The sequence below is a fragment of the Equus caballus genome, chromosome 7, assembly GCF_041296265.1.
Source record: "Equus caballus isolate H_3958 breed thoroughbred chromosome 7, TB-T2T, whole genome shotgun sequence".
NCBI lineage: Eukaryota > Metazoa > Chordata > Mammalia > Perissodactyla > Equidae > Equus > Equus caballus.
The window spans coordinates 36,997,341-37,023,782 of NC_091690.1; the positions used below are offsets into that span (position 1 = coordinate 36,997,341).

Genomic DNA, 26,442 nt, shown 5'->3' on the forward strand with positions numbered 1-26,442 from the left:
AATCTAACGGGACCACCATCGTATCTGTGGTTCGTCATTGACTGATATGTTATGCAGTGCATGAGTAATATCAGAATCATAGAACCCATTCATAAGATACCCAAAGCTTCAGATCAGGAGTGACACCTGATAATTTTAAATATTAATATTTAAATATTTTTAAGTATTTAAATATTAATAGTATAATATTAGTAAAATATTAATAGTATAAGAATTCCCTCCTTTACTGCTAGAATTATTGAAGCTTCTAAAAGATTCTGCAAGTCATTGGCTGATCTCAAGGGCACTCACACCTGTGCAAGGTGTTGACATGGCTCCTCTGTGACTCCTTCCCTCCTACTGCGAATAGCCTGTGTGCTGTGGGAAGCACACCTGCTCTAAAGAGACCTGGAGTGGCAGATCTGAGGAAACACAGAAGCCCACCTGGAGAGAGCATTGCTTCACTAATGTCTCAGTGCCAGGGAGTCTGAGCACCTTGGTAATCACCATAATTGGAACTCTGCCTGTGTACTTCATGAAGAAGAAGTCCCACCTGGGGACGGGAAAACTGCAGGTGTTTGCCAGGGTTTTGAGACCAGAGGAATGCTAGACATTTAACATAAGATCACATTGCTACAGTGCGGTAATTGATTTAGAATTTGTGAAAAAAATGTTAATTCTCTCATTGATGATGCTATTAAGTCATCACTTGTGTACTGAGCTTCTTCAGTACTGTTTTAAAATTAAGTTACAGTATCCTAAGCATCATGGTTTATTGAGTTACAGACCCATCAGGCATTTTCCTTCTGATTAGTGAACACTTTACTCATGTTGTATGTTTAACAATCATGTGAAATCCCAGGCATGATTTCTGAGAGTAAATTTTCTAAGCAACAGCTTTGTAAAGTCATTTAAGAAATATGGAGAAAGTTAGGCTGTTTTCCCTGGTGACAAGCATCCTCATCAGATGCTCTTAAAATTTCAATTGATAATGTAATATTTGTATTAGTTATAGGGCAGTGATTCTCAAAATTGTGTGTTCCAAGAACCATTTTAAAGAAATTTATTTCTCTCAGACCTCAAGAATATAGCCACGAATCTCAGTTTGGGAAACATGGACTTAAGAAAACAAGGTCTGATACTTTGAAAATGCCTTTTGATAGAAAATTATCATTGTAAAATCGTTTTGTGGAGTAAAAATAAATTTTTACATTCTATAAAAAATAAATTTTGTAAGATTATCTTTGAAATACGTCTCAAAACAAAACAAAGATTAGAGTGGGTCTTTGAGTGTATGTCCGTGAACCTCAGTTTGAGAAATCTTGTCACGGTGCTTTAAGGTTTACCAAGTACAGTCACATTTCTACCATCTCACGTAATTCTTAGATCAATCCTGTGTAATATGTAATATTATCTTTCCAGAATCAACTGCATGATCATTGGTAGTACTGGCATTTTAGCTCTGATGTTATAACTTCAAGCATCACTAATATCAAACTGCCTTTCTAAGAATAAGTAATAATTTCACATTGCTTAAAATTTCATAAATCTGTGTTATATAATACGTCGCATGTGGACTTCATAAAAATCATCAAGATAACAGGCTGGATATTATTTCTATGAGCAACATGAAGGTAAGGTTCACATTGTCATTTTGTTTTTTTTTTTGTCCTAGTCCCTTCTTTCATTAGGAAGAATCTCTTTTACACCATCATTCATTTTCAGCTATTTGATTATTTTTTTTAACAAAATGCAGTCTCATCCTAAATAAATAAATCAGTAGGTGTCTAATAAATCCTATTATATGTTTAATTCTGAATAATACTCAAATGTGCTAACATAGCATTTCCCAGAGTAAGATTCCAAAGAAAATTAGTCATTCAGATGCCTTGCAAACACAGAGAAAGAGGGAAAGAAATTGGTTTAAAATGAAAACTGTCTATCAACTTTTTGAAGATTCACAAGAGTACCTTAAGAGTTATGAGAAGTTCTGCAATATATATCTATTTCACCCAGTGTTTCTTAAACTACCCCCTTGTATGTGTGTGTGTATGTCAGTCTAGGAGTATATGTCATGTCTGTAGGCATCGTGACTAATTTTTAGTGACTCAAGAACGTCCTACTTGAAGGTTGGTGTGACACTACCTCAAAGTATCCTTCTGAAGCCTCTGATGGCCCAAACTCTTCCATTACCTGAGATGTGTCTCTTCCCAATTTTAGTGTCTCTTGTCTACTGAAGCTGAGAGATTGAGAGATAATTTCTAACAATGATCTTTCTTCGGGCAAGAGCAACCTAAACAAGGATTTGTGTTCCTCCATTTAATGCAATATATTATCATGCGTTTTCATCTCATTGAACGTTAAATTTAGTGCCACTCAACAGGCAATGTAACAACCAGGTATTTTGAGTCAACCAATGAGTCATCTAGCCTTGCAAAATATTGCACGACAGGCTTCTGCACAATGTGTTAAATAGATCTTAGCCATTATTATTATTATTCTTATTTATAATCTATAACAATGTTAACCTCATTGTGTGCAATGCAGGAGTTTTGAGCATTTGAATGCATATTATATTTCCACAAATGAAACAGGTTTAAAGACTGTAGTGAAGTTGAATACTAAAAGGAACCACAGCTAAAACTTTTACAAAATTAAATGATTATAATCCCCACACCAATCAAATATATATTTTTTTCTATTACTTTAGGTATTCTGAAAATAGGGGGATAAGAGAATTATGATAGGTCTTCCATATGTGATGCATCAAGTTCAAAATGGAAAAAGTATCAATGGATAACTTGCTCCAAAGTGACAGAATTTTCTAGAGAATATGAGAAGTAACTATGACTATAAGAGGAACATCAACACATTTTGAAGTTGTTTCCCTTCAGGAAAATCTCCTGAAATTTTGTAGCATGTTTTGTTGTTGAGGTGTTTACTCAGTAAAATATTTCCCATGTCCTATGTTCTGGATATCCACGCTCTGGGTTTTGAAAAGGTTTTTACATGCATGTTATATGCTGATGACATTTTCATCCTGGAAATGCATTGTCTTCATAACTGAACACCTGCCACAAGGCACAACTTTAGACTCAGAACGTGCATTCAAATATCCTAGAGTCAATATATTAGAAGTTATCAGAACATATTGCTCAAAAACAGAAAAATTAATCAAAATGTCTTATTTTAGCTTTGCTAGTAACAGCAGGGCACAACAGACTGCAGAACTGATTAGTTACTTATTAAATAAGAACAGTGGTGACAGAGTTTTAAAATATCAAATTAGCCTAACAGAGCTCCCAGCAAAATAGAAAAACCTAAGTACATGTTGGGCTGTAGACACAGCAGGGGACCATCTATGAAAAATGGAAATGGCAAAAGCTTTTGCTGATGTTGCCTCCTGAAAAACTTCATACTCTTGGGCTTCAGGAGTTGCTCTGGCTTGTTCTACTTTCTGGGATCTTCTTCCTTGGGCAAACTTACCCACTTGGTCTGAGATGATACCAGGGAAATCAAGGACTCTCGGGACTTTATACCGGGTCCAGAAAATGCTCCTCTATCTGGAACAGACTTGGATACTGAGAAACTGAAGAGGCACCCAATCTTGACCGCAAGGAAAGCCATTGGGTAGCATCACCAGATGATGGTTACTAGCCTGTTTATACCAGAGAAGTAAACAAAAGTTTTAAATAGAAGTGATCACATATCCTACATGCATCTTACATGTATCACTAGTCATGACTAATAGTTAGCAACTATCTGACAAAGTTGGATGAGTAGTTTCCAGGAGTTAGATAGTATGAGCTAAGGATCTTTGCAGCTAGCTGTCTTCTCTTGTGAGATGAGACCTCATCTATATGGGATGCTTTCTGTGAACCCTGAAAACTGGTATTCAATTTTAAAAGGAGATTATTGAAGAGGTAGTATACACAACTTCCTCTAGAGTTTAGCCTCATCCCAATCTTGGAACTAAATATATAATGGATGTTTAATGCCTCTCAATTTATCATCCATCATTTCTTTCTTGAGCATTTTGAAGAATCAACATCTGTCTATTGGCATCAAGGTGAGTCTGACAAGGTAAACAAAGAAGAAAAACCATCAGCAAAAGAATTAAAGAGAAAGTGTGAAGTCCATAATTTCCCTCTGTGCTGGTAATTCCTCTGATTGGATGCATCATTTTACACAGAATTCATCCCCTCGTTCCCACATGCCCTAGAAGAGGTTGGATGTCTTTCTAAAGCCTTTCAACTACTTAAGGTGTTCATTATGAGTTTCAGTTTGGGAAATGAAGGCTGTTTGTATCTCAGATTACCTTCTAGTCAAGCTCTTCTCCACAACTAATTTGCATGACCTTGGGTGTTTCTGCCCTTGAATATCTTTGATATCCATGTGCTATGAAGATGAATCAGTTATTTAGGTAGCAATCAGCTTCCCTGGTTTAGCCAAAGTATGTCCATTTCTCTTCAGGCCTATTAAGCTGGGAACGAACTTTCAAGCTAATGCACAAGGCAATCTACTCTGGAGATGCCAGACACCTAAATATTTTGTACTCACTAATGAAAAACTTCTTTCTAAAATAAGAGGGATAGAAAGAAGGAAGGTGGAGGGACATGGGGGAAAAAGTCAATAAAGACCTTGAGATTCAATTAAGAGTTTAGGTTTCTGCCAGCTTTTATTAGCTCCAACTTTGACTTATGCAGCTGAGGTCAGCAGTGGTCAGTGTGGAGGCATGTAGGGAGTGCCAAGGAATTGCATCGGGGTCTTGGATACAAGGAGCACCGAGTTTCCTATATGGGCAGCAAGAAACGATAGGCCCCAATTTCGTAAAAATCACCGTTTATTCTAGGGAAAGAATAAATTTCTCTGCAACCCTCTAGCCAGCGTGAGGGAATGTCCCATCTCCCACTGCTACTTGGCATGTCAGACTTACCATTCAGATCCTTACAGGTGACTGCTCCCTCTCCCCAGCTGCACACATCCCAATCCTTAAAGAAAGAAAAGATTTGTTGCTCATGCTTGGCTAAAATAAGACATGTAATCTGAGGTATTTTGAGTTTGTATTTAGTTAGAAAGTATGAAACAGTATCCGTTCATTTTGAATGTGATCTTTGTTCACTAGGAGAGGAAAACAAATATATGTTTTAAGACATACTAGGCACGAGAATTTGTCCATATGCATTGACATACGTTATCCCAGAACGTCCGCAGAGCCTCATCTTTGGGCAAATATCATAGCTGATGTTTTAGAGATAAAGAAATGGAGGCTCAGTGGGATGACGACTTGCTTGAAGCAATCCAGCTGTTGTCACTTCACATCAGTTCCTCTGATTTTACAGAATACTCCAGTCACTACACATCCATGCATGAGACAAACATTTCTTGAGCACTTACTATATGACAGTTGGTGTTGTTGATACAGAGGATTCAACAGTGGACAGAACAGGCAAACATCCTTGGCTTTATGGATCTAACATTCTACAAGGTTTCCCATGTCCTGTTTATTTTTCTTCTTAACACTTGAGGACAATAGATTAGTGGCATTGTTTGGTTTGCTTGCTTGCTTGTTTCCTATGTCAAGATTTCTTCTTGATTACTCTGGGTCACGATGTGCTCAAGAGAGTCACATTGATTTGGTTTCATCCAACTATTTACTTTTAAATACCTATTATCTGTTAGTGACTAGACCAGGCACTGGCCATGCGTAAAGAAAACTATGACAGTGGGAGTTGAAAAGGAGGATGCCTTATAGAGATTTTAAGGAAGGAATAGGGATTCTCATTTAACCTGGTGGATTGAACAAGGATTTTCCACACCTCCTTTTGAAACATCATTATTTTGAAATAAAAGGGATATAAAAGCATAAGGTCACAAGCACAAAGTTAACAAGATAGAGAACAATAGAAGACAAAAGATGGGTTTATAGGTATGCAGACAGAAAATAGTTGGATGAGAGAAAACTGATGATCTTATAGGGGAAAGCTGAAAGCTCAGTGCCTCTGGAGTGGGTGGTTACTCGGTGACAATAAGCAGGCTAATTTGTGTTTCAGAACCCTGGAAAGGCTCGAGAGTTGAAGGGTAAAGCAGGTCAGAAAGCAGTGTGACTGGCGGGACAATGACCAGGAGGATTATTGAAAGTCTGTATAAGATGCATTTTATTCCTAAATCTTATCCCCCACCCCACACAGCAGATGACCCTACCTCCCTGCCCTCTGTAGAATACTGGTATTTTACTCTCTGGAGGAGTTGAATTAGAGAGATTTTTGTTTTGGGGACACTGAACATAGCTACAAGTGAAGGACAATATTGAAATCATGTGAATTAAATAGCAGTCTCCCTTGCATCCCTTCCCCACACAGCTCCACTCCTTGACTAGACTCCACAGTGGGCAGCTCCTGGCATGGCACTCAATATTCTCCCCTTTCTACTATCCAAGCCCCGTGTCACTCCCTCTCTAGAGTGTGGGCTGGGCCTCAGGACTTGCTTCAAATGAATAGGATTTGACAAAGCGAGGGGATATCATCTCCATGATTAGTTGACAAAACCTGTAACTTCTATCTTGCTCGCATTCTTGCTGGTGCTTTTTTGACTTCTTGCTTGCTCAGTCTGATGAAGCAAGCTCTGTGGAGAGGCCCCCTTAGAAAGAAACTAAGGGAGGCTTCCATCCAACAGCCCGTGAGAAACTGAATCCTTTCAACAACTACGCAAGTGAGCTAGAAACATAGCCTTCCCAGTGAGCTCTAAGATGACGGAAGGCTTGTAGGGTGACCAAATGTCCTAGTTTTCTCAGGACTGAGGGGTTTCTTGGGCTACAAGACTTTCAGGACTAAGACTAGAAGAGTCCTGGGCAAACCAGATGGTTGTTCATCTGCTCATGAGAGATCCAAATCCAAGAGTCCCAGCTAGGCTGCACCCAGACCCAGACCACAGAAGCTGTAAGACAATGTGTTGTTATTGTAAGCTACTAATTTGGGGGCTAATTGTTAGGCAGGAATAGATATGAAACAGACTCCCAGGACACTGACAGCCAGAGTTACATCAGCAAGGCAGGAGATCTGACTACTTCTCTCTGGTGAAATCCTGACCATAAGAGAAGAGATCTATCATTATTTACAGTCGGTGGGTTTCCTAATATAATTCTAAGATTCCTACCCAATCATTCCGTGATGATGTCTACCTCTTGTCCAGACCTGCCTGTGCATACACAGCCTCCTCAAAACATTTTAACGTTTCACTTTTGAGGAAATTAACTACCAAGATTAAAATGAAATTTTAAAGAAATCTTCTAATATAAAGGTCAAAAAACAAAGAAAATGTGCAGAAAAAAAATTAAATGCAAGAGAAAGTGCAGAGAGCAAAAGAAAACTTCACCAGAATCACTATGTACCCAGGAGTATACTCAAAATGTAAAAGAAGAGACTGCAGTCATAAAATCAGAATAAATGCTATAAAAAGGAGCATCAGTAGAATAAATAATCTTGGAAATGGAGACTATGAAAGATATTAAATCTTCACAGAAGTGTTAAAAGATAAAGGCAACTTTCTCAGAAAATTGAATAAAAAGACAGAATTGAAGTTATAAAAGAGGAAAAAGAATTAGATTAAAGGATCAGTCTAATAAGAATTCTAGAAAATTAGAGAACTAGATAATTGAGAAAACAGATAGAAGAAAATTATCCAACAATTGTTAAAAATTTAACTTGAAAGGGGCCACTAAGCACCAAAAACAATAAATTTAAGAAAACTCACACTATGAAAAAACAAAAACTGATATCACAAAATGTTAGGAGACTAGGAATAAAGACAATAACCTTAAAAAAATTGGAGAGAAAAAAATCATATACAACAGATCAAGAAGCAGAATCGCATCAAATTTCTCAACCGCATCATTGGATTCTGGAATATAATGGAGCAACACTTTAACAATTCTCAAAGGAAATTATTACCAACTAGAATTCTGTCTCCAGAAAAGACAAGATGGTAGTTTGTCAGGAAGGAAACGCAGGTGGTACATTGCAGACCACTGTTGGAAGCAATTTACTAGGAAGCGTGGGAGACACCTGTGTAGGGTGAGGAAGGGGTGGGCATTTGTGGGAGGTTAGAAGTACTCACCAATATTTTGAGAACCTCTCCCATTCTAGGCCCACAATCAGATTGCCCTCTCTGATTCCCCTTGAATTTAGACATGGCCAAATGACTTCTTTGGCCATAAAATAAAACAGGAAATGAGATGTTACTTTTGGGCAGAATCATTTAGAATAAGTGCACGAATCTCCACGCTCTCCTTGTCTGCAGCATTAAACCCCAAAGCCTCATATTAAAATGGTGACGCCTCTGTCATCATCAGTCTCTGAAAGACTAGGATGAGTAGAGCTTAGGGACTACTAGCAACGGACATGTGGCATGATAGGAAGTAAATCCTGTTTGTTTTAAAACATTAAGGTGTTTGAGCTATTTTCAAAGCACAAATTAGCTGCCCTGAGTGCTGCTGAATGTGGTGTGTTGTCTGCGTGCTTATGTTTAACGTGGGAGATGGTTTTATACATTTGTATGATAGAAAAAAGCAGCTAAAGAGGCAGAGGAAGAACATCCCAGGCAGGAAGACTCACAATAAAGATACAGAAGAGAGAATGTCTGGAGGATCACGGACTAATGGAAGAATTAACCTTCAAAGGGAAGAGAAATACCCCATCCTTTGCAATGAAAGAGAATGAGCTGAAATGGAATATAAATGCACGTATGATAATCGACATGAGGCATGGAGTTTTTCCGTATACCTCTGTTTTCTTCTCTGATAAGTGGGAAGTGAGATTATTCCTTGTGGATTGTTGAAATTATTGGGGGGGGGTGGATGGTGGAATGATAATCTATCAGTTGGATTTAATCGGGAAAACAAATGTTACTTTATTCATTCCAAGAATGAAGGATTTTACTTCAAGTAATTAGTGGTTTACACAAATATTGGAAATGCTGATGGAATGAAGGTCAAGTAACCAACGTGAAAAATCTCAGCCCGCAATTACAAAAGGCAAGCTTTTCAAGAGCCAGCATGGACGCTTCTAGAAGTCTCAAAAGCATTTAGAAAGATCCAATCAACTATCTTGGTCCACATGAGTAAGGTGAGTGGTTCTGCAATAGCTGCAAATCCTGTGTCTAACTGCACATTGGCAGCTAGTGCCTCCGGGGAGTAAAGGCTTCTCCTTCCCCTCCACTCACCCCACGTGAGTGCCCCCCACCAGCAGATACTAAATGGCCAGTATCACAGAGAGAAAGGCATTCTGGGAAATGTCATTTCCTGTCTGCAATTCAGTGGACATCTGTGAAGGGGCAGTGATGAGAGCATATTGACTACAAGACAAGGCATTATGGCAAGTATTTTGAACATGTGTCATTTAAGGCAGCCTCTCAAATTGTGAAGGCCCTTCTCGTATTTTGATAGTCTCTCATAGCAGAAATCCCACTTCTGCAATGGAGGACTCCCCCACAAAACTACATCCCCCAGCTCCCCTTGCTGTTAGGGATTAGACATATGTTTTAGGTTTTTAGGTCTATGAAAGACTGATTTGGGACAGAGTTATGTGGGGAAAGAGGCAGGACACAGAGCATCCAGTTTTCCCACACGGATTGCAGCAGAAGCAGCACAGTTCTGGACTCAACTGAGGTTATATGTCTCTGATTTGAAAGCTCCCCAATCATGGAAGAGGCAGCAGCTCCTTTGATGGACTAGGTCCATGATGTGATTCTGGGAGTTATTCCTGGAACCTTAGCCTAGAATCTGTTCTTCAGCCCTCCCAAAAAATACCACGAATTATTTCTAGATTTAACAACATATTATTTACTTAAATTAAGCAGTGTTTTCTGTTATCTTCAACTAAGAACACTGGCCAATACTATGTGATGAGAGAGACTGACGAAAGCTTAGAAAAGTTGCTGTGGGGATGAAAGAAGATGATTAGGAAGATCTGGAGAGGTAACCAGGATACCAGCTAATGTGTTGAATTGTTCTGTTGAACATGGTCTCAGTCTACATTATTTTTCTCTAGCAGTTCTTAGCAGCTCAGGTTATGAAGTGGAGAAGGTAGATATTTGGATTAACCCAGAGTTTTCCTGATTTTACAGTTGGAAGAATGGCAGAACTGCATGGTTGATCCATAGTCCCAGGCAAAGAAGTAATGGAAATGGGAATTGGATCCATGTTCATTAAGGTCCACAGGTAGTAATAAGTCTCTAGAGATGAGATTTTCTCTCTTCAAACGCCCTCCTTCACATCAGAAACAAAAAGCCACTCCACAGAAAAGAACTCTATCTCAATGGTTAATCAACCCTCATTGACAAATGTGGTTCCTTATGTGTATAAATATTAAAATATTTAATATGGTGCAAATTCATTTGTTGCTTAAATATTTAATGCATTGTTATCTATATTGACAGAGTTGTGGGAATCTATCAAAAATTCTCTGATCATTCTACACAGACAGCGTTAGTGAAAGTGTGTGCTGTTGTTGCTAACAGGAAATGCAATTGGGCTGTTAGGTTAAGAAACCCAGGAACTAATGTCCACAAAAGATCAAACAAACAAAATAAGTCATCATACCACATTATCAGTCCCTTATTGTATCTGAACTTGAATGTATTCAGGGAGAGATTTTAAAAAAGCAAATATGGAAGTTAAAGAATTATCTCTAAAATATAATTTTTTACTTTCATTCCCATTTCCCCATTCCTAATTCCTCTGGATCTCCTACATTATGCATCACAAATACTATTTATTAGATGTTCTGGGTGATGAGGAGGGAGTGATAAACACAGCAGAAGAAGTCCCTGCCCCAATGATGCTTGAAGTTTTGTGGAAGAAACTGACATTTAACAAATGATCAAAGGCATCAGCATCACCAATTGCTATAAGAGTGCTGCAAGACAATAAAAATTTGTACAAAAGAGCACAGAAGAGGCATTATATTTTAGATTGGAATTAATAAAACTCTTTCTGAGAAATTTATAGATTTCCTAAAACCTGAATAATGAGTAGGGATTAGTCATTTAAAGAATGAATGTCACTTCATTCTAGATAGAAGGGACCATATGTGCAAAGGTCCCGAAGCATGAAATAATATTTCAGTCCCTATACAAAAGCAATAATTTGAGACAAAAATTTGTAAAAAATGTAATCAGTTTTGACATGATTGAAAGCCAAATTCCTGTAATTGCTATAATACACACATACACACGTATACATGCACATACACATGTGTGTACAAAACACATAGACACACATGAACACAGACATGCGTACACATATACGCACACAGCACACATGCACACACAAGCACAAACACACTCTTGTACTTGCCTTGTTGTGCCGACTGAAAGCTCTCTTCTCCTAGTGCATTTGCACGGCCATATTTCGAAACTACATTTCAGGCCCAAGAATAGATATTTTTAAAACTTTACCCAATTAGAGACAGAGAGTCTATGCTGAGCTCTGGATCTGAGTAAAATGGATTTGCCAACAATTTGTTCTGAATGTGCTGTTTTCTTTCGCGGCCACCTGGTGGTTGAGCCCTCATGTTTCCGTTGCCTTGGTGTGAACTGTCTGCATGCTTGTTTCACTTCATTTCAGATCTTCCTGGCCTTGGATTAACCTTCTTTCTTGAGCCCCAGTTTTTCTAAACAGGCAATGTTACCTCAAATGACTAAAAAGGATTTGAGAGCTTGCTAAGCCTTGCTTAAGAAAGTACATTCTGAATACATGTCAAATCCACAGCCATGAATTTATTTGTCAGGGAAAGTACATTAGGCTTTCAGTGCATAAGCAGGAGAAATAAAGCACCAAATATGACACTGAAAAAAAGGTGAAACCTGGAGAATCCATTATCAAATTACGGGTTCCTGTTTAAAGAAACAAGGGGGCCTGTGGCATCTGCTGGTGAATTATAATCGACAACAAAGGAAAATAAAAATATCAAATGCTATTTCCAAAGCAGGGCTGACAGGAGAGGAGTGATGGGGTATTGAAGAAAAGAGCTAAAAAATAAATTGTGCTCAACTCAGAGAACAGGGTAGAGGTAAACTGTTCCTTTTATTTATGCCTTTGAAGAATGGTTGGAGAAATGCTAATTTTGCCATTTTTAGATTTACTTAAAGCTGAAATCAATGAAGCAAAAGCAAAAACCCACAAGACCGGCCCAGCCTTATGGTTTGGATAATGCCCATTGTGTGGTTCATTAGCTGTGTGCCTCATTCGTCATCGGTCCCCGTCCAGCGCGGTTCCCAGGAGCAGGCTGGAGGCCTCCCGCGCTGTGTGCTGAGGAATTGGAACGCGCCGCTCTGGGAGTTCAGGCTCGCGCTAGGTTTTCACCCCCGTGAAATGCAACACTTCCTCTCCATCACAGATATTTTGTAAGACCACTTTATGGCCAGAAAATGCATGTACCCATTCACACATCTGCATGCTTTACCGCAGTTTCTAGCAGAGAAGGAGAGGAGGACTTTCCAGAAAGCGGCAGTGGTTGAGAAAAACCATCAGTACTTGAAAGCCTTGGACATGATATAAAACAGAAATAAAAGAAAATTAATATATAATAACATACTAACTACACTAAAAAATCAAAATATCATATAACAAAACAAATACTTATGATTATACTACGTGAGTGCTGAGGTACAATGCCGTTAGAGTCTAGAAACAAGACCCTTGCTTCTACACGTCAAAGTGGCTTAAAAACAACAGCTCCGAGTACAAAAGCATATAGGTTCATTGTAGGTGATTCATTACTTCAAGCAGCATTGCTGTCAGCAATATAACTTTCCAAAATGGGGAATGATTCTTTTTGAAAATTCCGAACAAAACTAAGGGCAATGTTTCTTTGATTTACATAATAGGTGTGTTCCAGGGTAATTCAATATACATCAAAACTGTGCACAAAATACTTTTTTGTTTCTATGTAAAATTGAATTAGAGTCTAATTTCAGATAATTATAAGTAGCTCTCTCTCCTACACACCACAATTATAAACCTCCAGGATAGGAATATGAATACATAGGCACCAATGTATTTCTGGCTCTGGCCAGGACCTCTGCCCTGATCTCAGTACTCACATATCCAAATTCCTATGCAAATGTGTTTACTTGAAGGTCTAAAGGACACCTCAGACTTAGCCTGTAAAGTCCTCTTTCCTCCTTCACTTTCCCTCATCTCAGTAAATGTCACCTCTGTAGTTCTGGTTACTTAGGCCAAAATTCTGAACTCCTTGATCCCATTCTTTCTGTATGCCTTATATCCACTCCACCAGAAAACCCTGTAGGGTCTACTTTCAAAACTATCCAGAATCCAACAATTTTTCTATCACAGTTACCAACCTGGTCCAAGATGCTAACAACATTTGCATGCATTATTTCAACAATCTCCTAACTTGTCCTCTTCCTTTACCTCTGTCCTTGAATAGTCTACTGCAGCAGTGTTCCTTTCTTTTCTTTGCTTTGCTTTTCTTTTTTTGGTGAGGATGATTGGCCTTGAACTAACATCTGTTGCCAATCTTCATCTTTTTGCTTGAGGAATACTGTCACTGGGCTATCATCTGTGCCAATCTTCCTCTATTTTGTATGTGGGATGCCACCATAGCATGGCTTGATGAGCAGTGTGTAGGTCTGTGCTGGGGATCAGAACCCATGAACCCCGGGCCATGGAAGCCAAGCATGTGAACTTAACCACTATGCCATCAGGCAGGCTCACCAGTGATACTTTCACAACTGAAGTCTGATCATATCTTTGTCTATTCAAAGCCCCTCAACACCCTCAGTGGCTCCCATCTCACTCTGAATCCAAGTCTAAGCTCTTACCATCTTTTTCCCTGTCTCTTCCCTTACCTCTCTCACCCAACCTTCCAATCTCCCTTCACCTTGATGCCCCAGCCACACTGGCCTCCTGGCTGCCCCTCACACACAGCAGGCACACCTCTGCCACTGAGTTTTGCACTTTCTATGCACTCTGCCTGGACTGCTCTTTCCCTGGGACTATCTCTGTAGACCTCACTCGACTTTTCTCCTTCAATTTTCTGCTCAATTGATACTTCTCATTGTGTCCTGCATGGTTTGAAGAGAAAGGACATGCCAGGCATCAAAGTAAATCTGAAACCTTAGAAATGGTAGAGAAACAATGAGGAGTCCAGTTTGACTGTGGTTTAGGGGGTAGAAAGATAAATAATTCTGGAAATGTTACTGTGAGACAGATTTTGAAGAATGTTGAAACGTGGCTGAGAAGGCGTTTTAGACTTTCATCCTATAGTTAATGAAAAGTTGTAGAAGCTTTTTGAGCAGGGAGTGAAATAATTTTACAATGTTCATCTGGATAAATAGAGTGGGATGGGTCACTGGGGACAGAGATAGATATTGAACAGCTAAGCCACGGTGCTATTGCAGTTGTACAAGTCCAAAGTAATACGGCACCAATATAGAGAATTTATCATTGAATTGGATTGGACAGATTATCTGCAGAAAGATTAGCCATAAAACACGTTGATTGATTTGGAAGGCAACTGGTATTTGCTCAGATAACACCTTAGTGGAGCTTTCCCTCAACACTACATTCATTCATTCAGCATATATTATGTTACGTTATGTTATTTTATATATTAGCAATTCGCCCATATCCTTTCCCCTTTCTCTGTTTTATTTACTCCATTGCATTTTCTGCAAACTGAAGTATTATGTAGCGAGGGTCAACAGACCTTTTCTGTAAAGGACCAGATAGTAACTATTTGAAGCTTGCAGGCCACATCGTCTCTGCTGCAACTATTCAACTCTGAAATTGTAGCTTGGAATCAGCCATAGGCAATATTTAAATTAATGGGTGTGGCTGTGCTCCAACAAAATTTTATTGTCTGTAGCCACTTCTAGAATATAAGGACCGTGAGGACAGACATTTTTGTCAGTTTTGTTCATTCCTGTATCCCTAGCCCTCAAAATAGTGTGGGCACATAGTCAGCGTAAGGTCCTGTCACATGATTCCAGCCAAATGATGTTAGGTGGGATAGAAGGAAGATGGAATGCGCTCCACCCTCTTTCTAGCCACAATTTAATAGTTCTACATACTTAATAAAATAGATATATGCAAATACCTTACTTAAAAAATACATATTGGCTCTCTATTGCTCACAGATTAAATTTAAATTTCTTAGCATGGCACACAAAGTGTTGATATGAAGGAGATAGCCATGATCTGGTGTAGAGTGACCTAGAGCAAGGTCTCATCTTCCTGTTTTCAAGGATTAGAGGTGCAGTTATGAGTACATGAAAATAAAACTGAGTCAAATTTACTATACTCAGAAAAGACCAATGAACAAACTAGAATATTAATATATTAATTTACATGTGAAATATATCTATTAGATGGACTATATTTTGTGCAGATGCATCCCAGGCACCAAGAACAGAATCTGACTGTCTTCTGCTCAGCATATAGCATCCTTGTAGTCAAATCTTTGTGAAAGGAAAATGCATAATCAGAAAGTTTCACAGTGAACTGAGTTACAACAAAGAAATGTAGTTTGTTGCAAAAGTAATTACATCATTATTATAGGTGTAAAAGGAAACTGGATTCCTTGGGATCTAGGTCCTCCAAGCCTTTCTTATCTAAACAGCTCTACTTTCGTCTGTATTGCATATTGACTTTATGCATAAAATTGCACTGGGAAAAAAGATAACTTTCTATGAAAAATGCAACTCACTGATTTTCTTAGTTTGGTGACTCTACCAACAGTCTCATCATTTTCTGATATTCGGATGAGTGTTTTTGGGTCAAACATACTCTCTCCACTGAGCTGTGTTGGTTACAGAATGCAGCTGTTTGCTTCTGTTATTCTTCTCTCTGTGTAATTCTATTGTTGAAAAAATATTTGGATTGACTTTTTAAAAATATAAGTTAATATCTTTAATCGGGCTACAGTCAAGTCTTAACCTTGGAAAGAATTAGTCTATTTAAAATGGTTTTACATCTCAACCATGACCTATTTATTTCATATTTTAACATTCAGAAGTTAATCTTATCTGCATATTTCCAAATCCTCATTGTTCTCCCAGTTATTGTCCAGAAAACTTTTCATCTTGCCTGCAGCCTCTCTCTTAATATAACTTACACTTGAGTTGCACTGAAATCCTCAGTCTTGCTCAACACAAAGACTCTACATACTGATATCTTTGAGCTCCATTTTTCCTTTCATTGTATACATAATGTCCCTCAAACTCTTAATACTCTATCTAGAATTTGAATTCTAAAGCCTGGCTGGCTGAATGTGAAGTACAGCTTGGCTGCTTTCTAGCTGAATGATTATAGGCAATTTAGTTAACCTGTCTATGCCTCAGTTCCTCATCTATACAATGAGGACACTAATAATACTTGCAAGTTGCTCTGGGGCTTAAATGAGAGAATCTAGTTCCTGGCATATAATAAGTGCTCAATAAAATATAGTTCTTGGTATTTTTAAACTTGTGCTTCAAGCTCCTCATCAAATGTCACCTTGTGTGTGAAGCCTTTTCCAGGGATAGAAAAGGCAGTGTTTTGATATCATCATGACTTAACAGTTAGACTGCTATTTTGATGTAGAGGCAAATGAGACAATAATGGGAAAGCTGAAGGCTACCACTGAGAAGCACTAAGATAGAACTGAAGGAAAACAAGGTCAGTTTGGAGTTAATCTGAATCTTCTGAGACTTCTATAAGTCATAATCTATGTCTGGGTTCTTTCCTGCCTGTAAGCAGCCTTTGCCATGCTGAAACCCAAAGGCCAGGATAAAAATATCTTATTTTATTAAAGTTTTATGTTAATAAGTTGGCTAAAGAAAGATGCTGTTCCCTAAGGAAAAAGGTATTTGTTAAATCTATGGAAAGAAGAGAATATCACATAGCACAGGAATTTATGCAAAATGAACTACATGCATAAGTTTTAGGGTTTGATACAATAAATAATCATAAGAAGAAAAATTTATTCAGCTAGACATTACGCAATCTAGCTGAAGCTGCCTCTCCACAGAGTCAGGACTTCTGAAGATGACAGCATCATTCATGACTTTGTTTCTGTACTCAGATAAGCCTCCCAGGGTTTGCAGTTGGAAATAAAGCTGTTGAGGGGCTAAGAAAGAGTAATCCAACTTAGTACATGCTATTGTAAGTGTCCATGATCCTCTGACCCTTCTCCAGCCTGGAGTCTGTCAGGTAACCTTGACCTTCCAAAGATTATCAAGTATATATTAACCATGCATTCCCAACCAGTACGCCAATTTTTAATTTTATATGAAGCCTAAGGTAGATTGAAAGGGAAATTTGTTATGAAAGGGTAATAGCTCTCTGAGCTACTTGTTATAGAATAGTAAAGAAATCAATGATTCAGTGTAGACTATACTCCAGAGACATCATCCCACTGTACTTCTATACCTAAGAAAAAATAGATACTTTAAAGAAAATCAGAGATGTAATCTTACAAAGAAACCACACAGTCTGCATGTACCCTCCAAATGTTCCTTCTAATTCCCAATCTGTGTCTTTGCTCATATCTTTTCCCTACACCTGGAATTTCTTCCCTTTTTTCTTTTGTCAGACTCATATGAAATCTAACTCCTCTATGAATATTTTCTGTTTACATAAATCTAAGATTATACTCTAACGTTCTCAATTTCTACAATACTAATAGGCTATTTCCACACATGACAAAAAACATTACTAACCTTTGAGAAATTATTTTCATTTTTCACTTGAATTTTATTATTTGTTAGAACTAACTCTTCCTCCTCTATGCTAATATAGAAGTTGTCTTGTTTGAATTTGTGTTAACAATTTATGATCATAAAAGTAGCATAAGTTTATCATGGAATATTTCGAAAATGCAAAAAGAAAGACACGTGAACAATAATTTTAAAAGTACTTTTTTATAATTTTCCAATGCAAATGAGAATAGATGCCCCTTACCTCCAAAAACACAAATAAGATGAAGTGAAAGGATGGAAAAAAATATTCCATGCAAATAGTAACCAAAAGAGAGCTTGTATGGCTATTCTAATATCAGACTTTAAGTCAAAAACTTTTACAAAAGATGAATAAGAACATTACATATTGATAAAAGTGTCAGTTCATCAAGAAGATATAACAATTATAAACATATACGCACCAAACAATGGAGCCTCAAAATGTATGATGCAAACATTGACGGAATTAAAGGAAGAAATATGCTAAGCCACAAAACAATTCTCAATAAGTTTTAAAAGATTAAAATCATTCTAAACATCTTCTCTGACCACAATGGAATAAAGCTAGAAATCAATAAAAGAAGGAAAACTAGAAAATTCACAAATATCTGGAAATTAAAACCACACTCAAACAACCAATTAGTAAAAGAAGAAATCACAAAAAGAATTAGAAAATATGTAGAGATGAGTGAAAATAAAAACAGAACACACTAAAACTTACAGGATGCAGAGAAAGCAGTGCTCAGAGGGAAATTTATAGCTGTAAATACCTACATTAAAGAGGAAGAAAGATCTCAAACCAATAATCTAATGTAATATTTTGAGAAACTAAAAAAGAAGAGAAAATTAAATTCAAAACTATCAGAAGGAAATAATAAGGCTTAGAGTAGAGACAAGTGAAATAGAGAATACAAAATAGTAGAAGGACTACAATGAAACCAAAAGTTAGTTCTTTGAAAAGATCAACAAAATTGATAGACTTTAGCTAGACTGACCAGGAAAAAGGAGAGAGAAGATTTAAATAGCTAAAATCAGAAATGAAAATGGAGACATTATTACCAATCTTACAGAATTAGAAAGGATTTTAAGAGAATACTATGAACAATTGTATGGCAATAAATTGGATAACTTTGGCAAAATGAATACACTCTTAGAAACACAGAAATTACCAAAACTGACTCACGAAGTAATAGGAAATATGAATAGATTTATAAAAAGTAAGGAGATGACATCAATAATAAATATCTTCCCAACAAAAAAAGTCCAAGACCAAATGACTTCACTGGTGAACTCTACCAGTGATTTGAAGTAGAATTATCACCAATCCTTCTTAAATTTTTCCAAAAAATAGAAGAGGAGAAATCACATCCTCACTTGTTCTATGAGGCCAGCATTATCCTTATATGAAAGGCAGATAAAGACATCACCAATAAAGACAATTACAGACAAATGCCCCTTCTGAATAAAGATGCAAAAATTCTCAACAAAATACTAGTGAAAGCAAATATAACAGTATGTTAACAATATTACACACTATGACCAAGTGGGATTTATCCCAATAAAGGTGCCAACGCCATTGAATAGGGAAAGAATAATGTCTTCCAGAAATGCTGCTGGGAGAACTGGATGGTTCTACATGCTAGAGAATGAACACACACACAAATATATACACATACATGTACGTATATACACACATATACTTATGTACACACACATACGTATGCACACATCATATACATCATGTGTGTCTATATATCACATACAAAAATTAACATAAAACAGATAAACAGCTTACATATAAGAGCTAAAACCATATAACTCTTAGAAGAAAAAATAGGGGTAAATGTTTGTGACCTTGGATTTGGCAGTGGATTTTTTAGATATGACACCAAATGCATGATTAACAAAAGAAAAAATAAACTGAATTTTATCAAAATTGAAAACTGTTGTTCATCAAAGGACATTATCAAGAAAGTGAAAAGACAACCAGTAGAATGGGGGAAATTATTTGCAAACATATATCTGATAAGGATTTATCCAGAATATGTAAAGAATTTCTATAACTCAAAAACAAAAAAGACAAACAATCCAATTTAAAAAGTAGACAAAGGACAGGAATAGACATTTCTCCAAAGAAGAAATACTAATGGCCAATAAGCACATGAAAAAATGCTCAACATCACTAGTGATTAAGGAAATGTAATTTGAAATTGTACTGAGATACCACCTCACACCCATTATGAGGGGGTTATGGGTGAATTATGTCCTCCCAAAATTCCTATGTTGAAGCCCTAATCCCTTGTACTGAGAATATGACTATATTTGGAGAGAGGACCTTTCAAGAGGTAATTAAATTAAAGTGAGGCTATTAGGATAGGTTCTAATCCAATATGACTAGTGTCTTTATAAGAAGAGGAAATTTGGGCACAGAGAGAGGCACCCGGGATGGGAGAGCACAGAGGAAAGTTCACCTGGGACACAGAGAGAAGGCAGCCATCTGCAAGCCAAGGAGAGAGGCCTCCAAAGAGACCAAATCTGCTGACACCTTGATCTTGGATTTCTGGCCTTCAGAACTGTGAGAAGATAAATTTCTGTTGTTTAAGCCACACAGTTTTTGCTATTTTGATAGAGCAGCCCTAGCAAACTAGTATAGATGGTTATAATCCCCAAAATGGAAAACAAATGTTGGTGAGGATGTGGAGGAATTGGAACCCTCATGCATTATTTGTGTGAATGTAAAATGGTAGAGCCACTGTGGAAATAACTTCAGCAGTTCCTCAAAAAGTTAAATAGAACTACTCTAAGATCCAGTAATTCCACTGGTAGGTATATACCCAACAGAAATCAAAACAGGGGCTTAGACAGATACTCATATGTGACTGTTCATTGCAGCACTATTCACAGTAGCAAAAGGTATTCAACAGAAGGATGTATAAACAAAATATGATATATATGTACAATGGAATATTATTCAGCCAGAAAAAAGGAATGACGTTTTTATACATGGTACAATAAGGATGAACCTTGAGAACATTATACTAAGTGAAATAAGCCAGACACAAAAAGACAACTATTGTAGAATTTCACTTGTATAACAAATCTAGAATAGGCAAATTCATAGAGAAAGAAAGTAGATTAGAGATTACCATCATCTAAGGGAGGGAGAAGTGAGGAATTATTGTTTAACGCCTGGAGAGCTTCTGTTTGGGGTGATGAAAAGTTTCGAGAGTAAATAGTGGTGTACTTGCATAACATTGTGAATGTAAAGGAGGTCACTTAATTCTACACTTAAAAATGTTTGAAATTGCATATTTTATATTCTATCACAATAAAAGAAATACCACCTATCTCCTACGTCGCATTAATAGAATTAGAACTTTTAGATCTGGAGGCTGGCTACTGTTTGTTATAATTGTTGTTTATTTCTTAACCTCTCCAGGTGATGATCCTAATGGGTAGCCAGAGGTGAGTTTATTTTTAGTTGTTTTAGCATTTTTTGTTGTTCTTATTGTTGGTTTTGCTACTGCTGCTGTTTTAAGTGAATCTCTCTTTCATTTTATCTTCTAACTGGGTGTTGTTTATACATGTCAAGTCTGTCTATTTCTATATATTTATTTTGTACCAAGCTACCGCATTGATTTTCGTATTGTTTGTAATGATTTTTCAACTGATATCTTGTATTTTCTATGTGTATAATTTTATTCAACTTAATAAAAAGAAATGAAGTCTTGATATGTGCACCAACATGGATGAGTCTCAAAAACACTATCCTAAGTTAAGCCTTACACAAAAGGCGACACGTATAATTCCATTTGTGTGACACACATTCAGAATAGATTCATAGGGACGCAGTGCAGATTGGCGTCCGACAGGTGCTTGGATGGGAAGTGGGAATGGGGAGAAATCCCTTAATGGGTAAAGGGCTTTGCTTTGAAGTAATGGAAATGTTTTAGAATTAGAGATGGTGGCTGCACAGTATTATTAATGTGCTAAATGCCATTGAATTGTTCCCTTTAAAATAGTTAATCTTATGTGAATTTCACCTGATACATTATTAAAAAAATTCGAGTTAAAAGGCTAATTTTCAGGTAAAATGAAAACTGTCAAAGGCCAAAAATATCAATTGCCATATTTATATGGATCTATAACTGAACTCTGCATTCTGTTCCATTTTTTCTGTCTATTCATTCACCAATACTACAATGTTTTGGTTCCTGGGGCTGTATAGCAGGTCTTAAATTTGGACAGTGTGAGTCATCTTTGTTATTCATTTAAAAATTGGATTAGATATGTCCACATAAATTTAGAATGGGCTTGTACATCTCTAGTTGAAAATAAATTCAGCTGGGATTTTGATTGGGATTGCATTAAAACTATAGATTAATTTTGGTAGAATTGGCTTTTTAACTGTATTGAATCTTCTCATCCATGAACACATTTTTCCCTGTATTTAGATGTTTTACTTTCATTGGAATTTTGTAGTTTTCATTATACAGATCCTGCATATATGTTGTGAGACTTATACTGAAGTAAGTCATTTTATTGGAGTGGTTGAATATTGTTCTTTGTTGTGAAAGACTTTGGAATCATATAGAAGTTGGAAAAATATTACTGAGAATTCGTTTATCTTTCACTCAGCCTCGTTCAATGATAATAAATTATATAACCATAGCACAATGCTTAAAACCTAGAAAGTGATATTAGTACAGTACTATTAAGTAAACTACAGACTTTATTTGGATTTTATCAGATTTTTCATGCAATTGTATGTGTGTGTATGGTTCCATGAAGTTTCATCACCTATATAGATTCATGTAACCACTGCCACAATCAGGATACAAAATTGTTCCACCAGGTTTGAAATTACAATTTCCCTCCAGCCCTAAAGCCCAGGCGATCACTGAGCTGTTGTTCTCCATTGCTGTAATTTTGATATTGTTATATCAATTGAATCATATATTATGTGACTTTGGACACTGGCCTTTTTTCTGCTTAGTGTAAGTCCCTTGAGATCCATCCAGGTTGTTGCACATATCAAAACTTTCTTCCTTTTATTGCCAAGCAGCATTCCATTGTATGGATGTCCCACAGTTCAGCTCCAGGACTTCTCAGCTGTTGCCAGTTCTTGGTTATTACAACTAAAGCTGCTATGAACATTCATGTACAGGTATTTATGTGAACATTATTTTTATTTTTAATTTTTTCTGAATTAAATACCTAACAGTGTGATTGCTGGATCAAGAAATTGCCCAACTATTTCCCAGAGTGCCTGTATTATTTTTCGTTCCCACCAGCTTTGGATTCAGTTGTACTGCATCCTTACAAGACCTCAAGATTGCCAGCATTTTTAATTTTAGTCATTCTAATAGATGTGTAGTGGTATCTCAGCATAGGTTTAATTTACATTTCCCTAATGGTTAATGACGTTGAACATCCTTTCATGTGCTTATTTGCCATCCATATCTACTCCTTGGTTAAATGTCTGCTCAAGATTCTTTTTGTATTCTAGATAGAGGTCTTGTGTCCAACAAGAGATGTGAAAATGTTTTTTGAAACCGTAGCTTGTCTTTTTATTTTCTCAACAGTTTTCTTTGTATATAACATATTTTAAATTTTGATAGAATTACCAACTTATCAGTTTCTTCTTTTATGGATGGTGCTTTTGGTATCAACTTTAAGAACTCTTTGCCTAACCCTAGATCACATAAATATTCTCCCATGTTTTCTTCTTAAAGTTTTATTATTTTAAAAGATTTAGATCTATGATTCATTTCGAGGTGTTTTTTTTCTTTTTTTTTTTGTATAATATGTGAAATTTAGGTTGAGGGTTTTTTTAGTATTTTTTTTTTTTTTTTTTTTTGGTAAATGGAGTCCAATTGTTCCAACACCATTTGCTGAAAGAGACTATATTTCTCCATTGAATGGCTTTTTTACCTTTGCCAAAAACCGTTTGTTGGTATTTGTACGGGTTTGTTTCTGCATTGCCTATTGAGTTCCATTTATCTATGTGAGTATTCTTCCGTCAATACCAGACTGCCTTGATTACCATGATTTGCTAATATTTTGTTGAAAATTTTTATGTAGAAGTTCATGAGGGGTATTGGTGTTTAGCTTTCTTTTCTTCTGTTGTTTTTGTTTCATCTTGATATCAAGGTTATCCTGACCTCGTAAGATGAAAGGAAAAGTTTCTTCCTTTTCTATTTTCCAGAAGAGATTGTGTGAAATTGGTGTTATTTTTTTTCTTAGATTTTTAAAAGGATTTGTCCCTGAATTATATAAGGGTGTGTAATTTTCTCCTCAGGAATTGTAAGTATGACTTAATTTATTTAATAGATTTATTCAATTTGTTTAATAGATTCTAGCGATCAATTGTTCTCATGTGAATTTTGATATTTATGCCTTTCAAGAAACTGGTCCATTTCATCTGAGTTGTCAAATTTTGGAGGGTTACATTCTTTGCAGTGTGATGTTATTATCCTTTTCCTGTATATGGGGCTGTACCTGGGGATCTTCTGTTCCACTGTGGTAATATGAGTAATATGTGTTTACTCTGTTTTGATTTTTGGTCTGTCAAAAGGTTTACCAATTTTATTTATCTTTACAAAGAAAAAGCTTTGGTTTCATTGATATTGTCATTTGTTTTTCTGATTTTAATTTGATTTTTTTCTATTTTCTGTAACATTTGCTTACTTCTGCTTGATATGAGTTTGCTTTTCTTTTCTAGTTTTGTAAGGTAGAAGCTTGGATTTTTTATTTGAGACTCTTCTTTTCCTATAAAGTATCTAATGCTATATGTTTCTCTCTGAGCACTGTTTTAACAACATCCCCCAGATTTTTTATGTTGTATTTTTTAATTTTCATTCAGTTCAAAATATGTTCTAGAGGGGATGGCCCGGTGGCATAGTGGTTGAGTTCATGCACTCCACTTCCACAGCCCGAGTTTGCAGGTTTGGATCCAGGCGCCAAACTACACCACTCATCAAGCCATGCTGTGGCAGCATCAAAAAAAAAATAGAGGAAGATGGGTATAGGTGTTAGCTCAGGGCCACACTTCCTCAGCAAAAAAGAGGAAGATTGGCAACAGGTGTTAGCTCAGGGCCAATCTTCCTCAAGAACAGCAACTATATGTATATATATATATTTTTTATATATTCCAATTTATAGATTTATAGACAATAACTATATATATATTCTAATTTATCTTGAGACTCTTAGACTTCATCTTTGAGCCATTAAATATTTAGAAGTGTGTTTTTTAAGATCTTTCAACTTTTAACATGTCTATATCACTATACTTACAGTAAGATTTTTGTAGATATCTTATAGCTGAGTCTGTTTTTAAAAAATAAATCTAATGATTAGTGATGTAGAGCATCTTTTTCAGGTGCTTGTTGGCCAACTGTATGTCTTCTTTGGAAAAATGTCTACTCAGGTCCTCTGGCCATTTTTTAATCAGATTATTTGTTTTGTTTGCTATTGAGTTGTATAAGTTCTTTATATATTTTTAACATTAATCCCTTATTGGATATATCCTTTGCAAATATCTTCTTCCATTTAGTAGGTTGCCTTTTCATTTTGTTGATTATTTTCTTCACTGTGCAAAAGGTTTTTAGTTTGATGTAGTCTCATCTGTTTATTTTTGCTTTTATTGCCCTTGTCTGAGGAGACAGACCCAAAACAGTGTTGCTAAAATTGTTGTCAAAGAGCTTACTGCCTGTTTTCTTCTAGGAGTTTTATGGTTTCAGGTCTCACATTCAAATCTTGAATCCATTTTGAGTTTATTTTTGTATGTGGAATAAGGAAGTGGTCTAGTTTCGTTCTTTTGCACATGGCTATCCAGTCTTCTCAACATTATTTATTGGAGAGACTACTCTTTTCCCACTGTGCATTCTTGGCTCCTTGACCATATATGCATGGGTTTATTTCTGGGCTCTCTATTTTGTTCCATTGATCGATGTGTCTGTTTTTGTGCTGGTACCATGCTGTCTTGATTACTATAGTTTGTAGTATAGTTTGAAATCAGGGAGTGTCATCCCTCCAGTATACAGATGTCAAATTATAAAGCTGTACAGATGAAACTTATACAATAAAAAAATCACAAGCAAATAAATAAATAAAAATAAAATTTGGAAATCTACATCTGTTAATTGGTGTGGTTTGACTGTTTGCATTTAACATAATTACAGCTAATAGTTGAATTTCGTTCTACCATTTAATCCTTAATTTTCTCTTTGCTCTCTCTGTTTTTCTTCTCCTATTTTCCTTTGTTTGCTTTTTTATTTGAATATTTTTAAATATTCCTTTTATGTTTCGCATTGTGGAGCTATCTATCTATCTATCTATCTATCTATCATCTATCTATCTGTATTTGCACTTGGGATACCTGAATTTTCATATTCAACTCAGAGTTAGTTTTACCACTTCTCATAAAATATGGAAACCTTACAGTATTGGTCCACTTGCCCTTCTCCCCTTATGTTGTAGTTGTCATTATTATTGCGGTGAATACATTGAAATATCTATCAATGTTGTAATTTTACTTTTGACAGTCTTAAGAGAAAAGAAGTAGTCTATTATATTTGCTCTGGTGTTTACTATTTCTGATGCTTTTCCTTTACTCCTGAAGTTCTAGTTTTTTTCTTTCATCATTTTCCTTCCACATGAAGAACTTCTTTTAGCATCTCTTTTAAAACAAGTCTTTGTTTGTATTTGAAAGTACTTTTA

The 26,442-nt window shown here is 36.4% G+C and overlaps 1 long non-coding RNA gene across 2 annotated transcripts in view; it reads right to left on the minus strand.

Moving 5' to 3' along the window:
- The window catches only part of LOC111774255 (uncharacterized), an 83,233-nt gene extending 71,579 nt beyond the window's left edge, over window positions 1–11,654 (minus strand). Inside the window, exons 1-3 of one of the 2 annotated variants that reach the window (XR_002809139.2) lie at window positions 11,333–11,490; window positions 4,916–4,970; window positions 3,466–3,637 (exon numbers count right to left, since the gene is read on the minus strand). This is a non-coding gene — a long non-coding RNA (uncharacterized lncRNA). Of the gene's footprint in view, window positions 1–3,465; window positions 3,638–4,915; window positions 4,971–11,332 lie in introns of both variants that reach the window. The other variant, XR_002809138.2, reaches the window with a different exon arrangement.
- Between the last annotated feature and the right edge of the window lie 14,788 nt (window positions 11,655–26,442).